General features: G+C 37.0%; 1 protein-coding gene across 13 annotated transcripts in view; it reads right to left on the bottom strand.

Moving 5' to 3' along the window:
* CHODL (chondrolectin) overlaps positions 1–22602 on the bottom strand; it is a 414807-nt gene that overhangs the window by 203300 nt on the left and 188905 nt on the right. The gene's annotated exons all lie outside the window — the stretch shown is intronic.

Genomic DNA, 22602 nt, shown 5'->3' with positions numbered 1-22602 from the left:
ATAACTTGGCCCATAACAGCCCCCCTAAATTCCCAGAAAAAAAAATGTGGTAACAAGAACTCAAGCATACTTCTGCTCGAGTAATGGCCGGGACTTTTTTTTTCCCCTACATGATTGTCTCTATCCCCCTTTCAAGGTCCACTCCACAAAGTTGTTTTGAAATCTCTTATTCATGGAGAAAGTGGAATGTGCTCTATCACCAGTTACCAGTCCCTAGGGAGGGTCATTCTAACCTATAGCATCGTATGAGAAAAAAAAATGCAGAAATAAAACATGCAAATATTAATTAAACTGTAGTCAGACTTTCCCTTATTGTGGTTTAAGAATCAAATACAAATCTATGTAATTAATAGAAAGAAAACTGGTAGAGTTCCTCTTAGAACTGAACAATTTCTGGCCTGAAAATCCTTATTTACAGGAAAAGAAACGTTGCATATTTATGAAATAGGATTAGAAATCAAGTACATAATTTCCTAGCTTTTTAATAACCTGAAATAAAATGCGTAACCTTACATTTCACAGAAGATGTAATTTAGTAGCATAAATCATGAGTTGAGGGCACGAAAAAAGAAATTCCAACTTTCCAAGTTAATTTAACTAACCCAGTTTTAGAGCCAGCAATCAATACCAAAATCCTGCATAACTTCCCTAACACTATAGATTTATATACAGGGTGGTTATTTACAACAAATATTTGCCTTTCCAATTTTCTGATGAAGTAGCTAAATTGGATTAGGTTGCTTATGTTAAATACCTATGCATCATTATCAACTGTTAGCTTCTTCCTTCTCAAATGTGCCATCACAGCATTCATATTAAAAATTTTTAATGCATTTCCTAATACCGCAAACAATTATTCAAAATTTCACTTAAGCTCTTCTTGCCAAGAAAAAATAAAGTGCCTTAATGTCTCATATTCTATCAAATTTGTCTCCAATATTGCATTCAATGAGCACCTCTGAATGATAAATGTTCACTGGCTTTGCTAAAACTGATGTTTTCCTCCTAAACTTCTTAAAAATTTTAATGGAATATCTGTCTGCCTGGTTCTTTTCTCAAGCTTCATCAGCAACTTGATTACAGGCTCAAGGAGTGCAATGCTTTGGTTAAAATCCTTCACTTCTTATTAAATAACACTCTCCTCATCAGGAAAGAAATAACACTGTGACACAAAATTTCAGTCTCCAAACATCTATGGCATTCTCAATTCTTAGACATCCCTGAGAACTAGGCACACTATGTATTAGTCATAGAGGGCCATGTCTTTTGTCCATTCATTTATTCACTAAAGTCACTCCTTTATCATACAATTTTTTAGAGTGTGTTATGAGCCAAGTATTTCATTAGAGCTTAAAGATACAAAGATAAAAGAAAAGGTCTATGCCCTCAGGTGGTTTATAGTGCTTTATAACATCCATTCCAATGCAGGACTGATGATTGTGAATTAAATCACAAAGAGAACCTGGGTGATTGTGCATACATAGTGTGTGTGTGTACACGCGTGCGCATGGGGTGGGGGGGGGGGCGCCCCTGTATTTACAGAAAAAGATTCTGGGAGTTCCCCTTGTGATGCAGCGGAGATGAATCCGACTAGTATCCATGAGGATGTGGGTTCAACCCCTGGCCTTGCTCGGTGGGTTGAGGATCTGGAGTTGTCATGAGCTGTGGTGTAGGTCACAGACATGGCTTGGATCCCACATTGCTTTGTCTGTGGCGTAGGCCAGCAGCTGTAGCTCTGATTTGACCCCCAGCTTAGGAACTTCCCCCAGCTTAGGAACAGTGTGATAACTGCTAGCACCATATTTACAAATCATTTGAAGCCATTCTTCCATTTGTGTTATTAGCAATATTAGCAGGTTCTCTTTGTGATTTAATTCACAATCATCAGTCCTGCATTGGAATGGATGTTATAAAGCACTATAAACCACCTGAGGGCATAGACCTTTTCTTTTATCTTTGTATCTTTAAGCTCTAACAGCTGCAGCCCTAAAAAACAAAAAATTTAAATTTAAATTTAAAAAAATAAAGAAAAAGATTCGGTAAGATTACCATGAAATATTAGTGGGTACAAGCATCGATCCTTTTCATGATGCCTACTCATAAAAGCCATTCTTCAACTGGTCATAGCAACCACCATTTTCAGGAGCATGAGCTGTATGAGTCACAAATCATCTCCTCCACCCAACACACAACAGTGTGATAACTGCTAGCACCATATTTACAAATCATTTGAAGCCATTCTTCCATTTGTGTTATTAGCAATATTCTTGCTTATTCTGCCTTCACTTAATTTACTTAACTATAAACAACTACAGAAATTAATGAGGCAGACATTCATTACACATGTTTAATTTTAATTCATTTTTAGAAATTTTATCAAAAACTATCAAATTCCTAGCATATGTCAAGCATTTGTTGGGCACTGAGAATAAATTAAATTAATAAGTAAAAACTGACAGAGGTCCAGCATTCTTGGAGCTCTCATGCGGAGATGGGGATTATTTAACTACAGCACAATTTAAAATGAATAGTAATTGTGATAAGTGCTGACAAAGAATGGCACTTAAAGGAACCTCTGACCCAGGGCAGGAGGCCAGTGAAGCTTCTTAGAAAAGGTGAAGATTGATCTACAGTCTCAGGAAGAGTACAAATGAGGTGAAGGAGAGCTTGAAGAGGGGGAGAGGAGGAGATGAGCTAGAAAGAGGGAACAACCTTTAATGAGAAGCAGCCAATCACATGAGGAATAGAGTAGATGGAGAATAGAAAGTAGGAGTGAGAAATATGAAAAAGATGAGATGCGGAGGAGAATGGATGCCAGGCTATGCTTGGACCTGGATACCATGTTCAAAATGTTGGTCTTTATCCTAAGAGCAATGGGAATCCATTCATTAAAGTATTTTTTTTTTTTGAACCAGGTATTTTTTATTGCTGTTGTCTTTTTTGCCATTTCTTGTCCCGCTCCCATGGCATATGGGGTCCAATAGGAACTGTAACTGCCGGTCTACACCAGAGCCACATCAACACGGGATCCGAACCGCGTCTGCGACCTACACCACAGCTCATGGCAACTCCGGATCCCCAACCCACTGAGCAAGGCCAGGGATCGAACCTGCAACCTCATGGTTCCTAGTCAGATTCGTTAACCACTGAGCCACGACGGGAACTCCTTGAACCAGGTATTTTATCGTGGTATGCTTGACATACAAAAATCTCTACAATTTAATGTATGCAACTTGATAAGTTTAGAGATAACTATACACCCATGAAAACTTCACCGTGGTCAATGCCAACAACATATCTATCAACTCCAAAAGTTTCCCTCTGACCTCTTTATGTTTTTTGTGATAGGAACACTTAACATAAGATGTACTTTTTATCAAGATTTTAAGCATAAGACATTATTGTAAACTATAAGCACTAGGCAATCCAACTCATCTCTAGGACTTATTCATCTCACATAACTGAAATTTTGTACCCTTTGAGCAAGTACCACGCCCCCACCCCCACCGCGCAGGCTCTGGAAACTGCTTTCATGAGTGACTATTTTAGATTCCTTATGCAAGTGTGATCATGCGGTATCTGTCCCTGTGTGGCTGGCTTCTTTCACTTGGCATGATGTCCTCCGGGATCTATACTGTCACGAGTGGCAGAAACGAATCTGCTTCTTCAAGTGCTTTTTTTTTTTTTAAGTAATGTTCTTTACCTAATTCCTTGATGGTATAAAAAAGAACTCTTTAAATGTTTACAAATTGCAAATCTAAATACATTTTAACTCACTCTTACATTTAACCAAATAAAACCTAAAGTCGTCATAAAATGTTCATTTGCTTAAGAATAGTTGTGGCTACCGTTCTTTTTTCTCAGATACTATGAGCCTGGGTGGGATTCTTGCAAACCACCTATTTTCACCCCAAGGCACATGATCAATTCTCTCTTAATTATTTCTCCCAGAGAAAAATCTGTATACAAATAGGGACAGTCTGTTTTAAATTAATTGATGTCAAGCTGTTCATCTGCAATATATCCTCAGTAAATAGATGAAAGAAAAGGCAGGCGGTAAAGTGTGGCAGTATGCTTACTGAATCCTAATGACAAGTTTTTCTCCCACGGAAACATCCTTCTAGCACTTTCAGCCATTTCCTCTGCTCTTTTCTCTCTAAACGCTGAGTCCACCAGCGGCTCCTCTATAGTGATTCTCTTACTTAGCTCCTCAGGGATTCATGAATAGTAAACACAGCTGGACTGTCAGCAAAGGTCTAATCTGGAAACCATCTCTATCATCTCTCTTGTAAACTCTTTTGGATCCACACTAATTCCAGCTTCAGTTCTTTGAAGTGATGTTCCATTTCAGCCATGATTTTTTGGAACTTTCATCAAACCAGACATATCCTGCTGTTTTGTCACTCTTTTTTTTTTTTTTTGAGATTTTCTGAAATTGTAATCATAATTCCATACATCACAAGGTAGTTCTGTTTTTTTACCAAATCAGAACAAGTGATGGTTTTCCATCGGGATTTGGTTCTTCTTTCCTTGCTCTAAAGGAGGATTATCCTTTTAAAGTATACTTTTTCTGAATCAAAATTAACCCCAAATTCAGATGAAAATCTGGACTGCTGCTTGTTATTTATTTTCTAATGTTTAAGCTTTGTGCTATAGGGAGCTCCCATTGTGGTGCAGTGGAAATCAATCTGACTAATATTCATGAGAATGTGGGTTCAATCCCTGGCCTCGCTCAGTGGGTCAGGGATCTGGCATTACCATGAGCTGTGGCGTAGCTCACAGACGAAGCTCAGATCCTGAGTTGCTGTGGTTGTGGTGTAGGCCAGCAGCTGAAGCTCTGAATCAACCCCTAGGCTGGGAACTTCCATGTGCCTCGGGTATGGCCCTGAAGAGCAAAAAGCAAAAAGCAAAGCAAAACGAAATAAAACAAAAAACTTTGTGCTATAGATTTCCCCTGCTACCCGAAAATAGAGCTTTCCTATGAAACCTTTTATAAGACGAAATGGCATAAAAGGAAGACACAATCATCTTAAGACACATTTCATTAACATATGCACAAAATAAATCACAAACACTCATAGACAGTTCAAAGTTATGTTGCCTTGATGCTAAGATGCTGAGTGTAGTTCACAGGGCAGCAGCTTGGTGGCGCCACTCTCACTGCTCAGACTGTGCACTGCCTCTAATGGCTGACTGCAAAACAAATGCTGAATGTTATTTTCGTTTTTCTCCTTTTTTCATAAAAGCAATAGTCCTCTTAAAATTGCTTTCAGTTAATGAAAATATGTACTAATGTAGGTCCTTCATAAAAGCAAAGTGGCATACAGAAATTTTTTGAAAAGCATGGCATACTTGTTTTTGCTAAGTTTTCCTTGTCACTGACCTCATACGCTAACACTTTTATGGTTGAGAGTCTTCATCTTTTTACATCCTTCCTCTTTTTTCCTCTTGTTCCAATGCCAACAACACTTTCTTTGTTTTCTATCAACACTCAATTCAGGGTTAATGTCAGTTGCAAACAAATATTGTTACATGGCATATTTTTCATGAGTCTATAGTCAATAGCTTCTTTTAATCATTATTTCTGCTAAACACAATATTTTCATCATTTTCATTGCTTCAGATATCTGGTTTGTATAAATACTGAGACCCAATAAAACAAAATCACCTTTATCCCGGTCTTGACAAGTTTTGACACAGTTATTAGCAGAGTTCAGTGTCCCATTCAAAATCTACATCTTTTAGGCATTCATCATCTTCACTGATACCTACTGTGAATTCATTTCCATCATCATTATCATTGCTGCCCCTAACACAACTGTGGAAAGTCTTTTGTTTATACTCCTGCTTTCATCCCATTTACTTCCACAACTACAATTGTGTGAGCTAAAGATTTCATTATAATTTCAAGACCCATATAAGACAGCTTTAACATAATTTTGCCATCTTGAGAGTTTGATTGTTTTTAAGAAACTAATTATTAAGTCTACCCTACTGACATTGACAAGGACTACCCCATTGAGAAATACTCCATCCATTTCTTTTCTGTCACCTATTATTCATTATTCTCTTCATCTAAACCCAACAATGCTGCTTTGTTACTTCCTTATGAAACTTACATTCTTTCTTACATTTTGACTTACATATACTTGTACTTCTAATATTTCCTGTGACTTTCCATTGAAAGAATTACCAGCAAAATCATAATGAATTTTCTTTAGTATGAAACTCAGTTATGGAAGTTGTTTACTACCTCTTTTGGTCACTTGACACTGGAGTAGATAAACTATGATCTGCCTCTACCTATGTACCTTTCAGGTGAGTCCTGGGAACCCAGACATTGGGGCTTGTTTGACTGTTTCAGAGTTTCTCCATTAACAAATAGGGGAATCTATAGCACAAAAAAAGTTTGACTCTGTTTCAGAGTTTCTCCATTAACAAATAGTTCAGTCAACTTAAGTAATGAATTCTGCTTTTTCTTTTAGTTTAAAGGGGTAAGATATGTTATTGTTTCCGTGATTCAGCATTACTTAGATCTTCAGATTGGCATACCTTCCTGCTTTGGGTTAATCTATATTCACACTCGTGGTGATTCAATCTGTGGCAGAATCCTTCCGTGAGAAGAATCCAGTTGCCACATCTTAGTCTTGGACTGCCATGGTGATCTGACGGCACAGTATCTGATGTCCAGGCTCCTGGCTTCCTGAAGTGTCACTATGCTTTATGAAAATATTCAATTACTTTAAAATTTAAAACCATCACCTTGTTTACAAAAGAGAGAACTGGTTGGAAGGTGACAAGAATGGACACAATGAGATTAGTTAGGAGACTACCAAATCAACAAAACAATCGGGCCTTGAAAAGGCCATGTTTGAGATGGAAAAGAAAAAATGTAGGTAGGTTTAAGAAACATTAAGAATGTAAAAGACAATGTGATGATGGATGGAATATAGGGCACAGAGAAGAGAGAAATGTCAAGAATGAATCCCGGAGTTCTGACTCTGCCTGTAGGATAGAGATAACCAGATGCATCAGTCTGCTCGTGCTCGCATATCAAAATGCCACAAGCACATATCGGGTGCTTAAACAACAGAAATCTACTTTCTCACTGTTACAACAGCTAGAAATCCATGATTAAGGCTCCTCAAAATTTACTTTCTGGTGAGAGCCTCCTTCCTGGCTTTTAGACAGCCTCCATGCTACTGTTTGCTCATGGAGCCTTTCCTCTGCACACAGAGAGACAGAGAAACACAGAGAGAGACATAAAGAGAGCTCTTTGCTGTCTCTTCTTATAAGAACACTAATCCCATCTGGGTCAGGAACCTACCCTTACGACCACACTTAACCTTAAATACTGCCTTAGGGGCCCATCTCCAAATATGGCCACACTAGGGGACTAGAACTCAACGGAATGACTTTATATGACACATACATTCATTCCATAACACCAGGTCAGAGATGTAATGCTGTGAGTTGTTCTCATATAGGTGGTGACTGAACAAGAAAAACTGATAAGACTACCTTGGGAGAGTATAAAGCATGGAAGAAATTCAACCAACCCTTTATATATTGATACATAGAGACATTATAAACTAATGAATGGCTATGGGAGGATTACCTTGCAAAGTAAGCAATGAATAAACTGTGATAACAAAGGTAATAAAAATCCTAAGCCAGGAATCAAAGGGAAGAGAATGTCAGGTGCTCACGAAAAGACAAGGGGTATAACTGGCAAATATCTACTTTTTATTTAGTGACTTAGAAGTGACCTTAGCTAGAGATATTTCAGAAAAGAGTTAGGGCTGGAAGATGGATGGGGAGGGGGAGTTGAAAACAAAGGGGGAAAAAAAGGAGACCTTTAACTGTAAAATAGGTAACATACAGAGGAAGAAGGCTTTGAGGAGTTAGATAGGATTTTTTTAATAGAAGAGACAAATTTATTTTAAAGACGGTGGTATAGGAAGAGTACAGAAGATTTTAGGGCAGTAAAACTATTCTATATATGCTATAATTATAGATAGGTGTCATTATACATTTGTCAAAACCCATAGAATCTATAATACCAAGAGTGAGCCTTAATGTAAACTATGGATTTTTGGTGATAAAAGCATGTCCATGTAGTCACACTGATTATAAAAAATGTACCACTCTGGTGCAGGCTTGATGGTAGGGGAGGCTATGCATGTGTAGATTAAGGGGATATATGGGATTTCTTTCTGTACTTTCTGTACTTTCCACTCAATTTCGCTATGAACTTACAAGTGCTCTAAAAAATAAAGTCTATGAAGAAAAAGATAAGAATTATCTACTTGAAAAAGTGAAAGGGAGAGAGAGAGGATTAAATGTACATGAGAAAGAGGGTGTGACATTTTATGGAAAATAGGAGAATTAAATACTCTGAATACTGAAGGCAGAAAATCCCAGCCATCTTTCCCCACTCTGTTGCAGAATGTTGGAAGCTTGATCTTATCCTCAAGGATGAGATTAGAAGAGGATTTTCTGGAGATTATGATTAGTCCAAGCAGTAATACCTGAAGATACAAACAGGAGAGTTCCTTAATACATGATTCTTCCAAATCATCCTAGAGTAAAGCTCCCTTCTTTTATACTTAGAACTTCCAATCTGCTTCTTTTTCTAAATCATGAGCAAGGCTTATAAAATGAAAGAAAGCCAAGAAACTGGGGGAAAAAAAAAACATGAAATCTATAAAATAACTATTATGAATATCTTCAAAAAATTTGAAAAGATACTGCATTTATGGAACATGATTTTAAAAAACAGTAACACAAAAGAAAAACACAACAGCACAGATGGGAGATTAAGACTGAGGAAACCTCCTAGTAGGAAAATAAAAAGATAAAGAGATGAAAAAAAGAAGAAAAAAGAGAGGACAGTGTATGATGCTTAACATTTGGAAAAGAAAAAAAAATCCATAAAGAAGTAACAGGAACTCATTAATGACAGAATTCAAGAAAGACATTTACATTTGAAGGACATGAGTTTTTGGAGTACAATGCCTCATGAAATAACACTCTTCATCCCAAAAGAGGAATGACAATAGTCCTATACCAAGACACATCACTATAAAGTTTCAGAACACTAAGGACAAAGAAAGAGTCTGCAAACTTTTAAAAGACTGATTGATTGATAGACAGATTAAATGGGACCTACATGAACAAAACAGGAAGGAATAAACCACGATGTCAGTTATCCAACTGGCGGAAAGAGCAACACCCCACTTGAGAGGATATGATACAAGGGATAGAAAGAGGGCTGTCTTTATGCCACCATCGTGCTTTCTTTCTAACTCACACACTGGTCAGGTAATTCTAATCCAGAATTCTGCAGTGCTTGGATTGCCATCACCATGTTCCGTAAAATCCCTCATCTTAGTGGGTTCTGCTACAATGGAACAGCGCAAGACTGTGCAGGAAGAGCGGGCAGCCTATTATACTACACAGCTTTAGACATGGATAATGTGCAGGGCCACGTTAATAATGACGTGGTCACAAGCTATCAAAAAAATGGAAAAAATTCTTTAGAGTGTGCTTTTGGCTTGGATTTTGATATTCTACTAGAATATTTTCTCTGTCACACCCCCAGTTGTTATGGTTTTCCCCTTTTCTGATCTCCCTCTCTCTCTCAATCTCTCTCTCTTTGTCTCTCTCTCTCTCTACATCTATACACACATATATACACACACATATATATACACATTTATACACATTTTCATCATATATGTAAATAAATCACAATATATACCATATATGTATAAGACATATATGCATGATTTGATATGTAATACATAATATATGTAATCATAAATTGTACAAATCTGTCATGTAATCATCCATATGATACTGAATCACATGTGTGTATAAGTGTGATATAATGTGTGATTTATATCAATGCAAAGATATGGAACAGAGATGAGAGAGATAGAGATACATCTGTGATGAGAATGTATAGCTATGAGCATGGTTATCTCAGTACAGGCTGATTTTTCTTTTTTGTGCTTTTCAGTTCTTCAAAGTACAAAAACTCTGCAGTCTATTACCTTCTGTGCAATTCCTTACCTGCTCTTTATGTGTCACTCTACTTCTTTCGAATGAAGCCAAAGGAAAAATTTCCAAAACAAATATTAAGAAACAGATAGATATAGGCACACAGATTTTCTATCTTTCTCCAAAAATGTGCCACTTTTGACTTGCCTTTGTATCCCGATATAGTCCATAACCAAATGGATGTTCAGCTCTGTCTGAAATAGTAATCTCATATGCGATGAAGTCACAATAAAATTTTGGTCCTTCCAGCCACCACAAATTAATAAGTGTCAGAACAAGTCAGCATTTTAATGAAAACCAAACAAAACTATTTCGGCTACTTCCGGCACTGGCTCTTCTATAGGCAAGAAAATGTCTTCTGAGGTCAATGCAGAACTGCAACGTTGGCATTTCAATAAACAGTACTTTAGGTTAGGAGTGCCAACATCAGTGATGTAAAGATCCTATGGTTCTTTGGCAAGAGAAAAAATATCTCCCCTTTCTTATTTGCCAAACTTTATATTATTACATCTTTCTTCTTCCACTATATTTAGCTGTTTTTAAAGTCTTCATTCCCTTTCCTAAACTTTTGAGCAGCATTGTTCTGATGCAGCTCGTGCATTTAACTCCTTCAGAGTGAGTCTCCTCTTGCATTCACTATCGACAGACTGCGTCACTTCCATGTTATATATATAATCCATAACAAGCTTGGGCTTGAAAACTGCTACATCAACCATGAAAATGAATATTTAACTTGAGTTGCATGCAGTGTACCTAATGAGAAATTTAACATATTCTGCAATGTTCTTCTTGTTTCCTCAATATTTGAAAATCTATTTATACATGGATTAAAGAAATGTAAGTATTATTTGCAAGGGTCTAAAACTCTGATCAGCTTAAATTTGTCACTCAGAGCAATCACATTGAAAAGAATGGTAACAAAATCAAAAGTGTCAAATCTAATTCATGTGTTTCATGGAGCATCTCTCAAAATATTGGCCAGAGATATTTCCCTTATCCCAACAATGGTGACAAAAATGTCTGATATGAGGGAGAATGAGATCTGTGCTAAATGGGAAAGAACGAATCAATGCTAGTCAAAAGGTGCCAGCATATTTTCATGGAAGCACAAGCACAGTCTCTTTCAAACCTGGTCCATCCTTCCTAGCAAATTTTTTTATATCTGCAGTAAAGATTTATTTGGTAAGCGATTTCAGATCCAGCTAGCACTTCTAACAAAGTACAAACTTAGTTCTTTTAACAAAGGAACTGTCCAAGTCTTTTATATACCAAAGTCTATAAAATGCAACACTGTGAGTTAAAAGGCACTAGCCTTGAAGTCAGAATCCTTGGGTTTTAGCCCTAGTGCTTCCACTAACCAGCTATGGGCTGGGCACATTTCACCTATTTGGAGCTTAGTTTCCTCATCTATAACATGAAGAAATTGGAAAAAAAAAAATCATTAAGTTTTTTTTTATAACACCCTATAGAGTTAACTACTACTCTTAGAAAAACAGCTTAAATATGTGCACTACTGAGTATCACTATCCTTATGTGGATAAACGAAGATTAGCTTTAGTATGTACAAACACCAAGATGTCTACTAATCTACTCAGCAATGAACGCCTCCTGGTAAAGTATACTTTATTCCCAAGAACAATTTAAACAATGAAAATAGAATCCTTCCTGCCAAGTAAACTTCTAGAGAAGCTGACAGTGACAGAATAAAGTGCTTTTTCCTATCTTTAGAATCATATTATACTCTTTATCATGTATATCAGATGCTTTATTATTACATATGCTTAGACTCTCAAGTAGATATTTTATGCATATTAGATTCTAGTTTATTTTCCTGGCCACTATTTTTAATCCTTAGTTATTTTCAAAATTAAGAAACATTTGAAAATAACAAAAATTCCTGTCTTAATTAATTGAAACATAGAGTTCTTTTAGGCCCTGACAGGATTAAGCCAAATAATTTATTTTCTTCATCAACGGAAAACTTTTTAATCATCCTACCTCTCTGCCTAGAGCATTAAATATTTAAGAAACTGTTAACACAAAGTCTTTACTATATCACTAAAGCTAGCGCAGCCAAGTACTCTTAGAATCTCTGCCATACAATTTGCAAAGTCATGCTAAAATCATTTTGGTTGGCACTTTCATTTAAGTTCTGAAATACATTTCTATTGCACTTTTAAAATCTAGCATGACATTCTTTGGTTTCAAATAATTTGACATTGCCCCTCCAAGACTTTTTAAATAATAGCGCCATCAAATTAGATAGGAACACAAAGATGAAACCCTTTGACTTAGTCTGGAATCTATGTCATGTATAAATGTCCAGTAGCTAATGTACCATATAGGAAAAAAAAAAAAAAAAAGACAAAGCTATACCTAACCCTTTAGTCAAACCTTCATTTGAAAGCAACTTATTTAAGTTCACAGATACCATTTTAATTCTGAACTACCAGTGACTGTTAATAAATGGATATAATATTTACTCCAACTTCAAATACTTTTTTCTGCTTTCATAACATGTTTCTACTTGATCAACTCTGTGACCATTCTAGGATAACCTAATAAGCACCTCAATCTCCAGGTCTCCAGGAAGGGGTAATGGGAGGGGAAGCTGGACCTATCTCCTCCTCTTCCTCTGTGGCTCTTCTACCCTCCTGAGCCCACTGCTGATCTTTTCTTTCTTCCTATGACATAGCTCTGCCTTCCTTCCTCACCCTCTCTGCCCCATCCCCAAAATATCCCTTAGATCTTCGACCATCCCAAGTGTTTGAGGTTCTAATGTTGAGGCATCAGCTACAGAAGCCATGCCAAATTGTGGCAGTGTCTTCCACCTGAAACATCAGTGTTTTGTGCTTAGTTTAGTAAAACAGGCACTCAAAATTCAAGTTGAAATTCAGAATTTATATGTTTAAAATTCTTCTTTACAAAAAATGAAATCTTTTATGAAATGGGAAAAGATGAGCACACCTAAATTCTTAGAGCTCAACACCCTCCTCAAGCCAAAGTCCCAGTGTAGATCTTTTCCCCTCAATCTCCTCCTTCACTGCGACTGTGAACATCTATCTACTCAGCTATTCACACCTGGGAGTCATTCTTCGTTCTACTCTCTCCTTACTCTGCACAACCAACTTATCTGCAAGGCTTGTAATCTCTACCCTTCAGATATATGTTGGCTCTATCTATTTCACTCATCTGCACTGCTATTACCTTCATCCAATCCACCATCACTATGGACAGCTTCCTGCCTTTAAATGGGTTCCCTCTGTCTACTCTAACCCTTCCACACCACAGCACCCAGGGTAAGGTTTTTTTAAAACAGAGATCTTGTCTTCCTTAAACATGTTCAGGGTTTCACACTGCAAATCAGATAAAACCAAAACTCCTTCCTGAGGCCTCCAAGGCCATACAAATCCAAACAACTGATGGCCTTCCATCCAATCTTATTTCACAACCTTTTATTCATTATGCTCCAACCACCCTGACCCCCTTTCAGTTTTGTAAAAACAGCCCCTCACGTTTCAAAGAAAATACCCTTTCATGGATGCTCTGCCTGAGGATCCCACCTAGGCAGGTTTCCCACCCCTCCTTCTCCCACCCCACCCCGCTGATCTTCATCACATGCTCTTTTTCTTACTTTTATAGCATTTATAATCATCAATTAATATGCAGCTCTTTGTTTGCTTATGTCCTAATTGACTCTCCCTCCACTAAACTGCTAGCTTCATGAGGGTAGAGCCCCTTCCCTCCCCTCTCTCTCCCCGCCATCTCTATTGTATCATCTGTGCTTTGCTCAGTGGTGATTCCTAGTAGGGACTCAACAAACATTGGGAAATGTGTGAATTACACTGGTGTTATGGGCTAACTTGTGTCTCCCCAAAACTCATATGCTGAAGTCCTAACTCCCTGTTCCTCAGTATGTTGAGAGAGAAGGTCTTTAAGGAGGTGATTAAGTTACAATAATGCCGGAAGGGTGGGTATTAATCCAATCTGGTTTCCTTATAAGAAGAGGAAATTTAAACACAAAAAAGAGACACTAGAGATATATACACACACAGAGAGACCCATATGAGGGCATATCAGGAAGGCAGCCAGCTGCAAGCCATAGAGAAAGGCCTCAGAAGAAATCAAATCTTCCAACACCTTGACACTGGACTGAAGAAAATTAATTTCTGTTCTTTGAGCCATCCAGTTTGTGATATTTTGTTCTGGTAGCCCTAGCAAACTAATAGAAATATAAATCACATTATATTCCTAAGTAGTATTGCTATGTGTTTAAGTCATGTTTGATCTTGAATTCATAGTTACAGCAGAGGACATCATGAGTTCCAGATTTGTTCATTATCTAGTCAATCTAGTTAATAAAGGCAAAAAAATACTAAAAATTTTCAAGTTTGACAAACTTCTAAAATTTTTCACAATGATTTGTCAAAGACGTTTATTTTTATCTGCATAAGTAACAACTTTGACTTATGTTAGGCTTCTGTAACATATTCAGGTCAGCTTCACCTGTTAGTTGTTGACAGATTATTCAAATGCATCACCATCAGCCATTATCAAAGCTAAAGCTTACAGACTATGCTCTGTCGACACTGTGAATGGACTATGCAAGAACAATATAGGTGATAAAAATTCTTCCCAAACAGAAAATAGTAATTTTATGTAGTTCTGTAATTGTGTTCATCTCAATTTTCAAGTCTGAAATGAATAAGGAATAATTGAGTTCTTTAAACTCAACTTAAAATCATTAGAAACTAACTTTTTTTCAAACTTTTAAAGTCCTGAACACAAATCTATAGTCAGTATGTTTCTATAGACCTAAAACTGGCCATGCAGAGTAGGTTGCATTTCTGCTCGCTACTCTAAAGATGGATGTCAAACAGAGGTGTTACAAACAGTAACTACCATGAAGTACAAAATGAATCCAGAAAAACACTTTTCAGGCTAAAGTGTCATCAATATGTCTGGGCAGTTCTGATGCCTGTAATTACTCCTCATTTGAAAGTATTATTCTATCACTTGGCATGCCATTCATTTTGAAGTTCAAAGATTATAGACAGAGTTTGTCACAGATTTAATATGGTTATATACAAATCCTGCCAATTTTTTGCCCATAGGGTTTAATGGGTTTCAGAATTTTTGTCTCTCTTTTTGTTTTCATTTGGCATTACATTTTTCAGCTCTATTATCTCCCACTCTTAGGTATAGGGTTTTTCTAAATTCATGAATGTGAAGACAATGTACCAAACAAGATGTGCCTACAAAAGTCATGGATCTTCACCTGCACACCTACTTCTTCTCCACCTCTCTCTCTCTCTCTCTCTCTCTCTCTTCTATCCAAATTCCCTCAGTCAGGAATTATCTAATTTTACAAAGGAAACACCGTTTTTGAACACACAGAATCCCATATTATTTTCACAACAATTTTAGAATCAAATCAATGTCAAGAAACCTTTTCAAGTTCCTTGAGAACTTCTACTTCTCCTATTAGGAAGTTCAGGGGAAAAAAATTTAAACTCCATTATTATTGAAAGAAGTAAATCAATTCTTCCTTTTTTTCTGAGGAAGACAGGTTTTAAGTTTGGCTTCTTTCACCTGGCCACCTCTTTCACCATTAACTCCTTCCTCCATGAACAGCTTCCATAAAGTCAAGTGCAACAAACCCACTGACAGCTCACAAGCACAGAACACAGGTGGTGTTCCTAAAGTCCTGAATGGTTGAGAGGAAAAGGTGTAAAGATTTCCTGTAGACTGTGGAGATATAGTACTACCAATACAATGAAAGAGGGGGTGGCTATTTTCCTAAGATTGATGGTTAGAGCTGTAGAACCCAGCCACATCTTTTTAAAGAATGGCCTCTTGTCCTCGCTACTCAAATTGTGTTGCCTCATACATTTTTGTCATATTCACCTTCCACCAAAGTGCTTTAGGTCAGACCAGGTGGCATGATGCCTAAGTTGGTAGCTCTTCCTCGAGTTTCTCTTTGTAATATGTTTGTTTCCTCTGCAAGGAGATCAGCTCCCCATGCTCTTAGTAGACATAATGGCTGAGACTAATTCCAGCCAAACTGAGACCAAAAGGACCATAAGAGGTAGCACTTTGGCCTTTCCCAGTATTCTTGGGTTTACATTTACTATAATGTGAACGTAGGAATGGCCAGGGGTGTATTCCTTCCTGCTATGGTTGCTATTTTTCCCAGGCAAAAATAACTCAAGCCACTTAAAGTATTAGTATATAAACTTAGAAGCCACAGAAAGGAGTTGAATTTATTTTAATAATTTAAAAATTCCATTTTTAATATAAAAATACAAACTCAAACTGTGAGAGGGCAAGGGGACACCATATTCAATGCTATGGCTTCCAGACACTGCATCCTTCATTTTACATTAAATAATCTCTCTCACAATTATCACTGCCAGGCCTCCTATATATCACCTATCACCATGGCATCAAAGTAGTGCGGTTAATCTAATTAGGTGATATTCAATTACCTCTGTTAGGGAAAAAAAGATATACTTTCTCTTTCTGCCAGAGCCATTATTGATTAAATGGAAAAGGGTTAGAAAGAGCATCTATAAACCCAGATTTTCAGGCTTCTTGAGCCAAGATTAAAGTAGAGTTTGGGCAAAAAGTTGATTCCTGCATTTTCTCTAGTTGGTGGATAGTACACTCAAGCAAATCCCAAAGTTCAGGGAATTGCTTGTTTGAGTACAAGTTAGCTCCAAACTTATAATTACAGTCTCGGAACTGTGGATTGGTGAAAAATAACAAATATGGAGACATAAAAATTAGCTCTTGGAACCTTGTCCTTAAAGAATCTTAGTCTGTTCTAATAATAAATGAAGGCAAGAACTAATTACTGCAGTGATAGCAGTTGCGGAGTGATGTCCCCAAGAGATAAAATGGTTATCCTGCGAGAACTAAACTAAGAAAATCAAGTCATCATTAAATGTTAAAAGACATGTTCAGTTTTGAGCAATATATAGGTGCAATTAATCAGGCTTTTAGCATACATTATTTCAATTTATGCTGCCTAAATAATATCTGCATTTGGATTTTTAAACCTTAATTATGTCATAAGGGAACTCCTGATTTCCATTCTCAACCTCTACTAGTGATTTCCATTTCAGTAAGCAGCTTTACCAGTACCCACTTAATTGTAATAATGTCTCAGAAGTCATCATCTTTGATTTCTCTCATCCAATCCATTACCAGGTCCTGACATTTCTACCTCAAAATATATCTCAGTTTGGTACCCTTGTTCCATCTCTGGCACAACCATACTAATCTGGGCTACAATCATCTCAGTTGGTCAACTACTGTAGTCTCCCCATTTTACTTTTTCCAACTGACAGCCCATTTTGCACTATGGTGTAAATATAGACCAAATGATGGGTACCAAATGATACTCATCCACCAGTGGCTTCCCCAACTACAATAAAATCCCAGCTCCTTTCTGTGGTTTATCCAGTCCTAGAGAATCTGACTTCTGTCTGCTTCTCTAATCTCCTCTGCCTTGCTCACTTGGTGACTTCCTTTCTGTTTTTCAAAAAATGCCAGATGTATTACTTTCCTGAGACTGTCATAATAACATGCCATAAACTGGGTATCTAATGCAACAGAATTCTATTCTCTCACAGTTTTAGAGGCAAGAGGCTCAAGCCAAGTTGTGAGCAGTCCATGCTTCCTGTGAAGGCTCTAGGAAACATTCTTCCCTTGTCTCCTTCCAACTCTGATGGTTCCAGGTAGTCCTTGGCTTCTGGTGACTTAACTCCAATATCTGTCTCTGCCTTCACATGGACTTCCCATGGCCTTCCCATCCTTGTCTGTCTTCTCCTCTTCTGTCTATTATAGGTAGACTTTATACCGGATTCAGGGCCCACACAGTTCCAGGATGATCTCATCTCAAGATCTTAACTTGATTACATGTGCAAAGACTCTTCTTCTAAATAAGGTCATATTCATGGGTTCTAGGGCAAGATCATATCTTTTTGGAGGCCACCATTCAACCCTTGTTCTGGGTTCAACCCTCATCAAGGGTTTTTCATTTTTAGGGCTTTTGTAATTCTTTTTTTATTGAATTATAGTTGATGTCCACTATTATATTACTTTCAGATATACAGTATGGTGTTTTACAGATTATACACCATTGGAAGCTGTCACCAGACGATGTATATAATTTTCTGTGCTATATAAAATATCCCATGCTTATCTATTTACACATAGTAGTTTGTATCTTTTAATCCCACACCTCTATTTTGTCCATCCCTCCCTTCCCTCTCCCCTTTGGTAACCACTGGACTGTTTTCTATATCTTTGAGTCTCCTTCTGTTTTGCATATATACTCATTTGCATTATTTTTTGGATTCCACATACGACTGATATCATAAAGTATCTGCCTTTCTCTGTCTGACTTATTCACTAATATAGTATCCTCTAGGTCCACCAACATTGTTGCAATTGGCAGACTTTCATTCTTTTTCATTCTTTTTTATAGCTGAATAATATTCTATTATAGATATATTATGGAATATATATACACACATACACGTATCATCTTTGTCCATTTGAGTGTTGATGGGCATTTGACCATGCAATTCTCACTATCCTTACTCTGTCTTTCCCTGGCCATCCTAATCAAAATATCCCCTTCTCATTGCTCTTTTCCCCATCACCCTTTTTATTCTCATCACAACATCCCTCTCAATCTGGGAGGTTTATCCCCTTTTATTCTTATTGTCTGTCTCCTGCTCTCAAACAAAATCTCCATAAGGGAATAAAATCTCTGTTTCTTACTCACTGCTGAGTCCCTGGCACCTAGCCTAGTGCCCAACATGTAATAGATGCTCAGTAAATGTTTATTAAATATATACAGTCCTCACAACTCTGTGAAGAAGGGTGAAATTAGCCACCTGAGAAATACACATGTGAATAGCCTAAGTCAAATCAAAATCTATCAAGAGGATCAGGACACAATCTAAAATATGACTAAGTTACTACCTATATGAAAAAATATCTAATCAACTATTTACAATCTATCTAAAGAAGAAAAAGTATTTTTTTCCCTACTGTGTATAGAAAGAACATAATCTACTTGAAATCCAGAAAGTGAGAAGCACTAAAACAGGAAAATAATAGCATGTTTCCAGAGTGAGATAGAATTCTCTCTTGAGAATCACAGTGGGTCAGAACTGGTACATAACTTGTGTGGCCCAGTGCAAAATGAAAATGCAGAGCTACTAGTCATAAGGGCAGGAAATGTGTCATAGAGGTACAAAAAACTTAAACTTTTCGTTTTTTCTGTAGTTTCTCTGTCAACTGTCATGGTATTCTTTATTTTTAAGGTCCTTATATGTGAGGAAAAATTAATATTATAAAATTGATATGACTAGCATGAATTTTTACTATTTAACTTGATATTATCCATTATTTTTTAATTTATTTTACTTGCAAAATTTTCTTACATTTATAATTCTACAACTATCACCACAACCAAACATTATAGTATTTCCATCCCAAACCATCAGTATACCTCCACCACCCCTCAACCTGTCTCATTTGGAAACCATAAGTTTTTCAAAGTCTGTGAGTCTGTATCTGTTCTGCAAAGAAGTTCATTCTGTCCTTTTGTCAGATTCCACGAGTAAGTGATAGCATTTGATGGTGGTGTCTCATGGTCTGACTGACTTCACTTAGCATGATAATTTCTAGGTCCAGCCATGTTGCTACAAATGACATTATTTCTTTCCTTTTAATGGCTGAATAGTATTCCATTGTGCATCTGTACCACCTCTTCTTTATCCACTCCTCTGTCAATGGACATTTAGGTTGTTTCCATGTCTTGGCTATTGTATATAGTGCTGCAATGGACACTGGAGTCCATGTGTCTTTTTGAGTCATGGTTTTCTATGGATAGATGCTCAGGAGTGGGATTGTTGGATCAAACAGTAGTTCTTTTTTTCGTTTTCTGAGGAACCTCCACACTGTTTTCCACAGTGGTTGCACCAATTTACATTCCCACCAACAGTGTAAGAGTTCCTTTTTCTGCACACCCTCTCTAGCACTTCATGTTTATAAACTTTTTGATGACGGCCATTCTGGCCGGTGTAAGGTGGTACCTCATAGTGGTTTTGATTTACATTTCTCTAATAATGAGTGATGTTGAATATATTTTCATCTGTTTTTTTTAGCCATCTGTATATCTTCTTTGGAGAACTCTTGGTTTAGATCTTCTGCCCATTTTTTGATGGGTTGTTTGGTTTTTTGGTATTGAGCAATAGGAGGTGTTTATAAATTTTGGAGATGAATCCCTTGTCAGTCGATTCATTTGCAAATATTTTCTCCCATTCTGTAGGCTGTCTTTTCGTTTTGTTTAAGGTTTCCTTTGCTGTGCAGAAACTTTTGAGTTTAATGAAGTCCCATTTGTTTATTTTTGTTTTTACTGTCATTACTCTAGGAGGTGAATCTGAGAAGATGTTTGGCCTATGTTTATGTTGGAGAGTGTTTGGCCTATGTTTTCCTCTAAGAGTTTTATAGTGTCTGGTCTTTAATCCATTTCGAGTTTATTTTTGTGTAGGGTGTTAGGAAGTGTTCTAATTTCATTCTTTTACATGTGGCTGTCCAGGTTTCCCAGCACCAGTTACTGAACAGGCTGTCTTTTCTCCACGGTATATTCTTGCCTCCTTTGTCATAGACGAGTTGACTGTAGGTGCATGGGTTTAATTCTGGGCTTTCTATCTTGTTCCACCAATCTATATCTCTGTCCTTGAGCCAGTACCATATGGTTTTGAAGACTAGCTTTGCAGTATCGTCTCAAGTCAGGGAGCCTGATGCCTCCGGCTCCATTTCTCCTCTTTAGGATGTCTTTGGCCATTCTGGGTCTTTTGTGCTTCCAAACATACTTTAAAATATTGGGTTTGAGTTCTGTGAAAACTGTCCTTGGTAATTTGATAGGGTCTGCACTGAATCCGTAGATTGCCTTGGGTAGTATAGTCATTTTGATAATTTTGACTCTTCCAATCCAAGAGCATGGTATGTCTTTCCATCGGCTTGTGGCGTCTTTGATTTCTTTCATCACTGTCAAATAGTTTTCAGAGTACAGGTCTTTTGTCTTTTTAGGTAGGTTTACTCCTAGGTATTTTATTCTTTTGGATGTGATGGTAAACGGGATTCTTTCCCTAATTTCGCTCTCTGATCTTTCATTGTTAGTATATAGAAATGCAGTTGATTTCTGTGTATTAATTTTGTGTCCTGTGACTTTGCCAAATTCATGGATGAGCTCTAACAGTTTCCTGGTAGCGTCTTCAGGATTCTCTAGGTATAGTATCATGTCATCTGCAAAAAGGGATAGTTTTACTTCTTCCGTTCCAATTTGGATTCCTTTTATTTCTTTTACTTCTCTGATTGCCATGGCCAGGACTTCCAAAACTATGTTGAAGAGTAGTGGTGAGAGCAGACATCCTCGTCTTGTTCCTGATCTCAGTGGGAATTCTTTCAGCTTTTCACCATTGACAATGGTGTTAGCTTTGGGTTTGTCATATATGGCTTTTCTTATGTTGAGGTAGGTTCCCTCTGTGCCCACTTTCTGAAGGGTTTTTTATCAGAAATGGGTGCTGGATTTTGTCAAAGGCTTTTTCTGCATCTATGGCGAGGATCATATGGTTTTTCTTCTTCAGTTTGTTAATGTGGTGTATGGCACTGATGGATTTGCAGATATTGAAGAATCCTTGCATCTCTGGGATAAATCCCACTTGATCATGATGTACAATCCTTTTAGTGTACTGTTGGATGTGGTTACTAGTATTTTGTTGAGGATTTTTGCATCTATGTTCATCAGTGAAATTGGCCTGTAGTTTTCTTTTTTTTTTTCTTTGGTATCTTTGTTTGGTTTTGTTATCAGGGTGATGGTCCAACATTAGTTTTAAATGCCAATACAAGAGCATTTAATTTGTATATTAAATCATCAAAATTATATAATTTGTATTTTGGAGCTCATACATGCATATGTATTTCATTCTTACCAGAAAACTGGAAATAGCACAAAACTAACTTAATTATTTTTATTTTACTTCTTAAAACATGCACATTTGACCAACACTTCTTACCTCTGGCTTATTGATGAGTAAAATAGCACTTTTAAAGAAAGGAATTATAGATTACTCTATTTCTCCTTTTATTTTTTTAATTTTTTATTATAGTTTATTTACAATGTTATGTCAATTTTCTGCTGTACAGCAAAATGACTCAGCCATACTATCTTTTTCCTTTTATGTCCTTTTCATCCTAAGTGGTTGGCTAATATAGGGGAGTAACATGAGAAAGAAGGAATATAATAGGGTTCCTCTGTCATTTGTATTTCTCATAACCCCACTGTCTTCTTCCTGCATTCTAAGCAAATTCTGGCCAGAATGGAAAGCATGGCCTCTAGGGCAGTCAGCACTCTGCTTCAGTACAAGTAACAAACTTTGCATCTCTCTGAACTCCCACAAACAGAAGTCCACTGGAATTCTGCACTCATGGAGCATTTTGAACACAATATCA

The sequence above is a fragment of the Sus scrofa genome, chromosome 13, assembly GCF_054392235.1.
Source record: "Sus scrofa isolate SSC_HxYL_T2T_F1_AM1 chromosome 13, Sscrofa_HxYL_maternal_Yorkshire_Landrace_v2.0, whole genome shotgun sequence".
NCBI classification, from domain to species: Eukaryota; Metazoa; Chordata; class Mammalia; order Artiodactyla; family Suidae; genus Sus; species Sus scrofa.
Note: the sequence above shows the minus strand (reverse complement) of the source record. Positions and strands in the feature narration are given on the sequence as shown.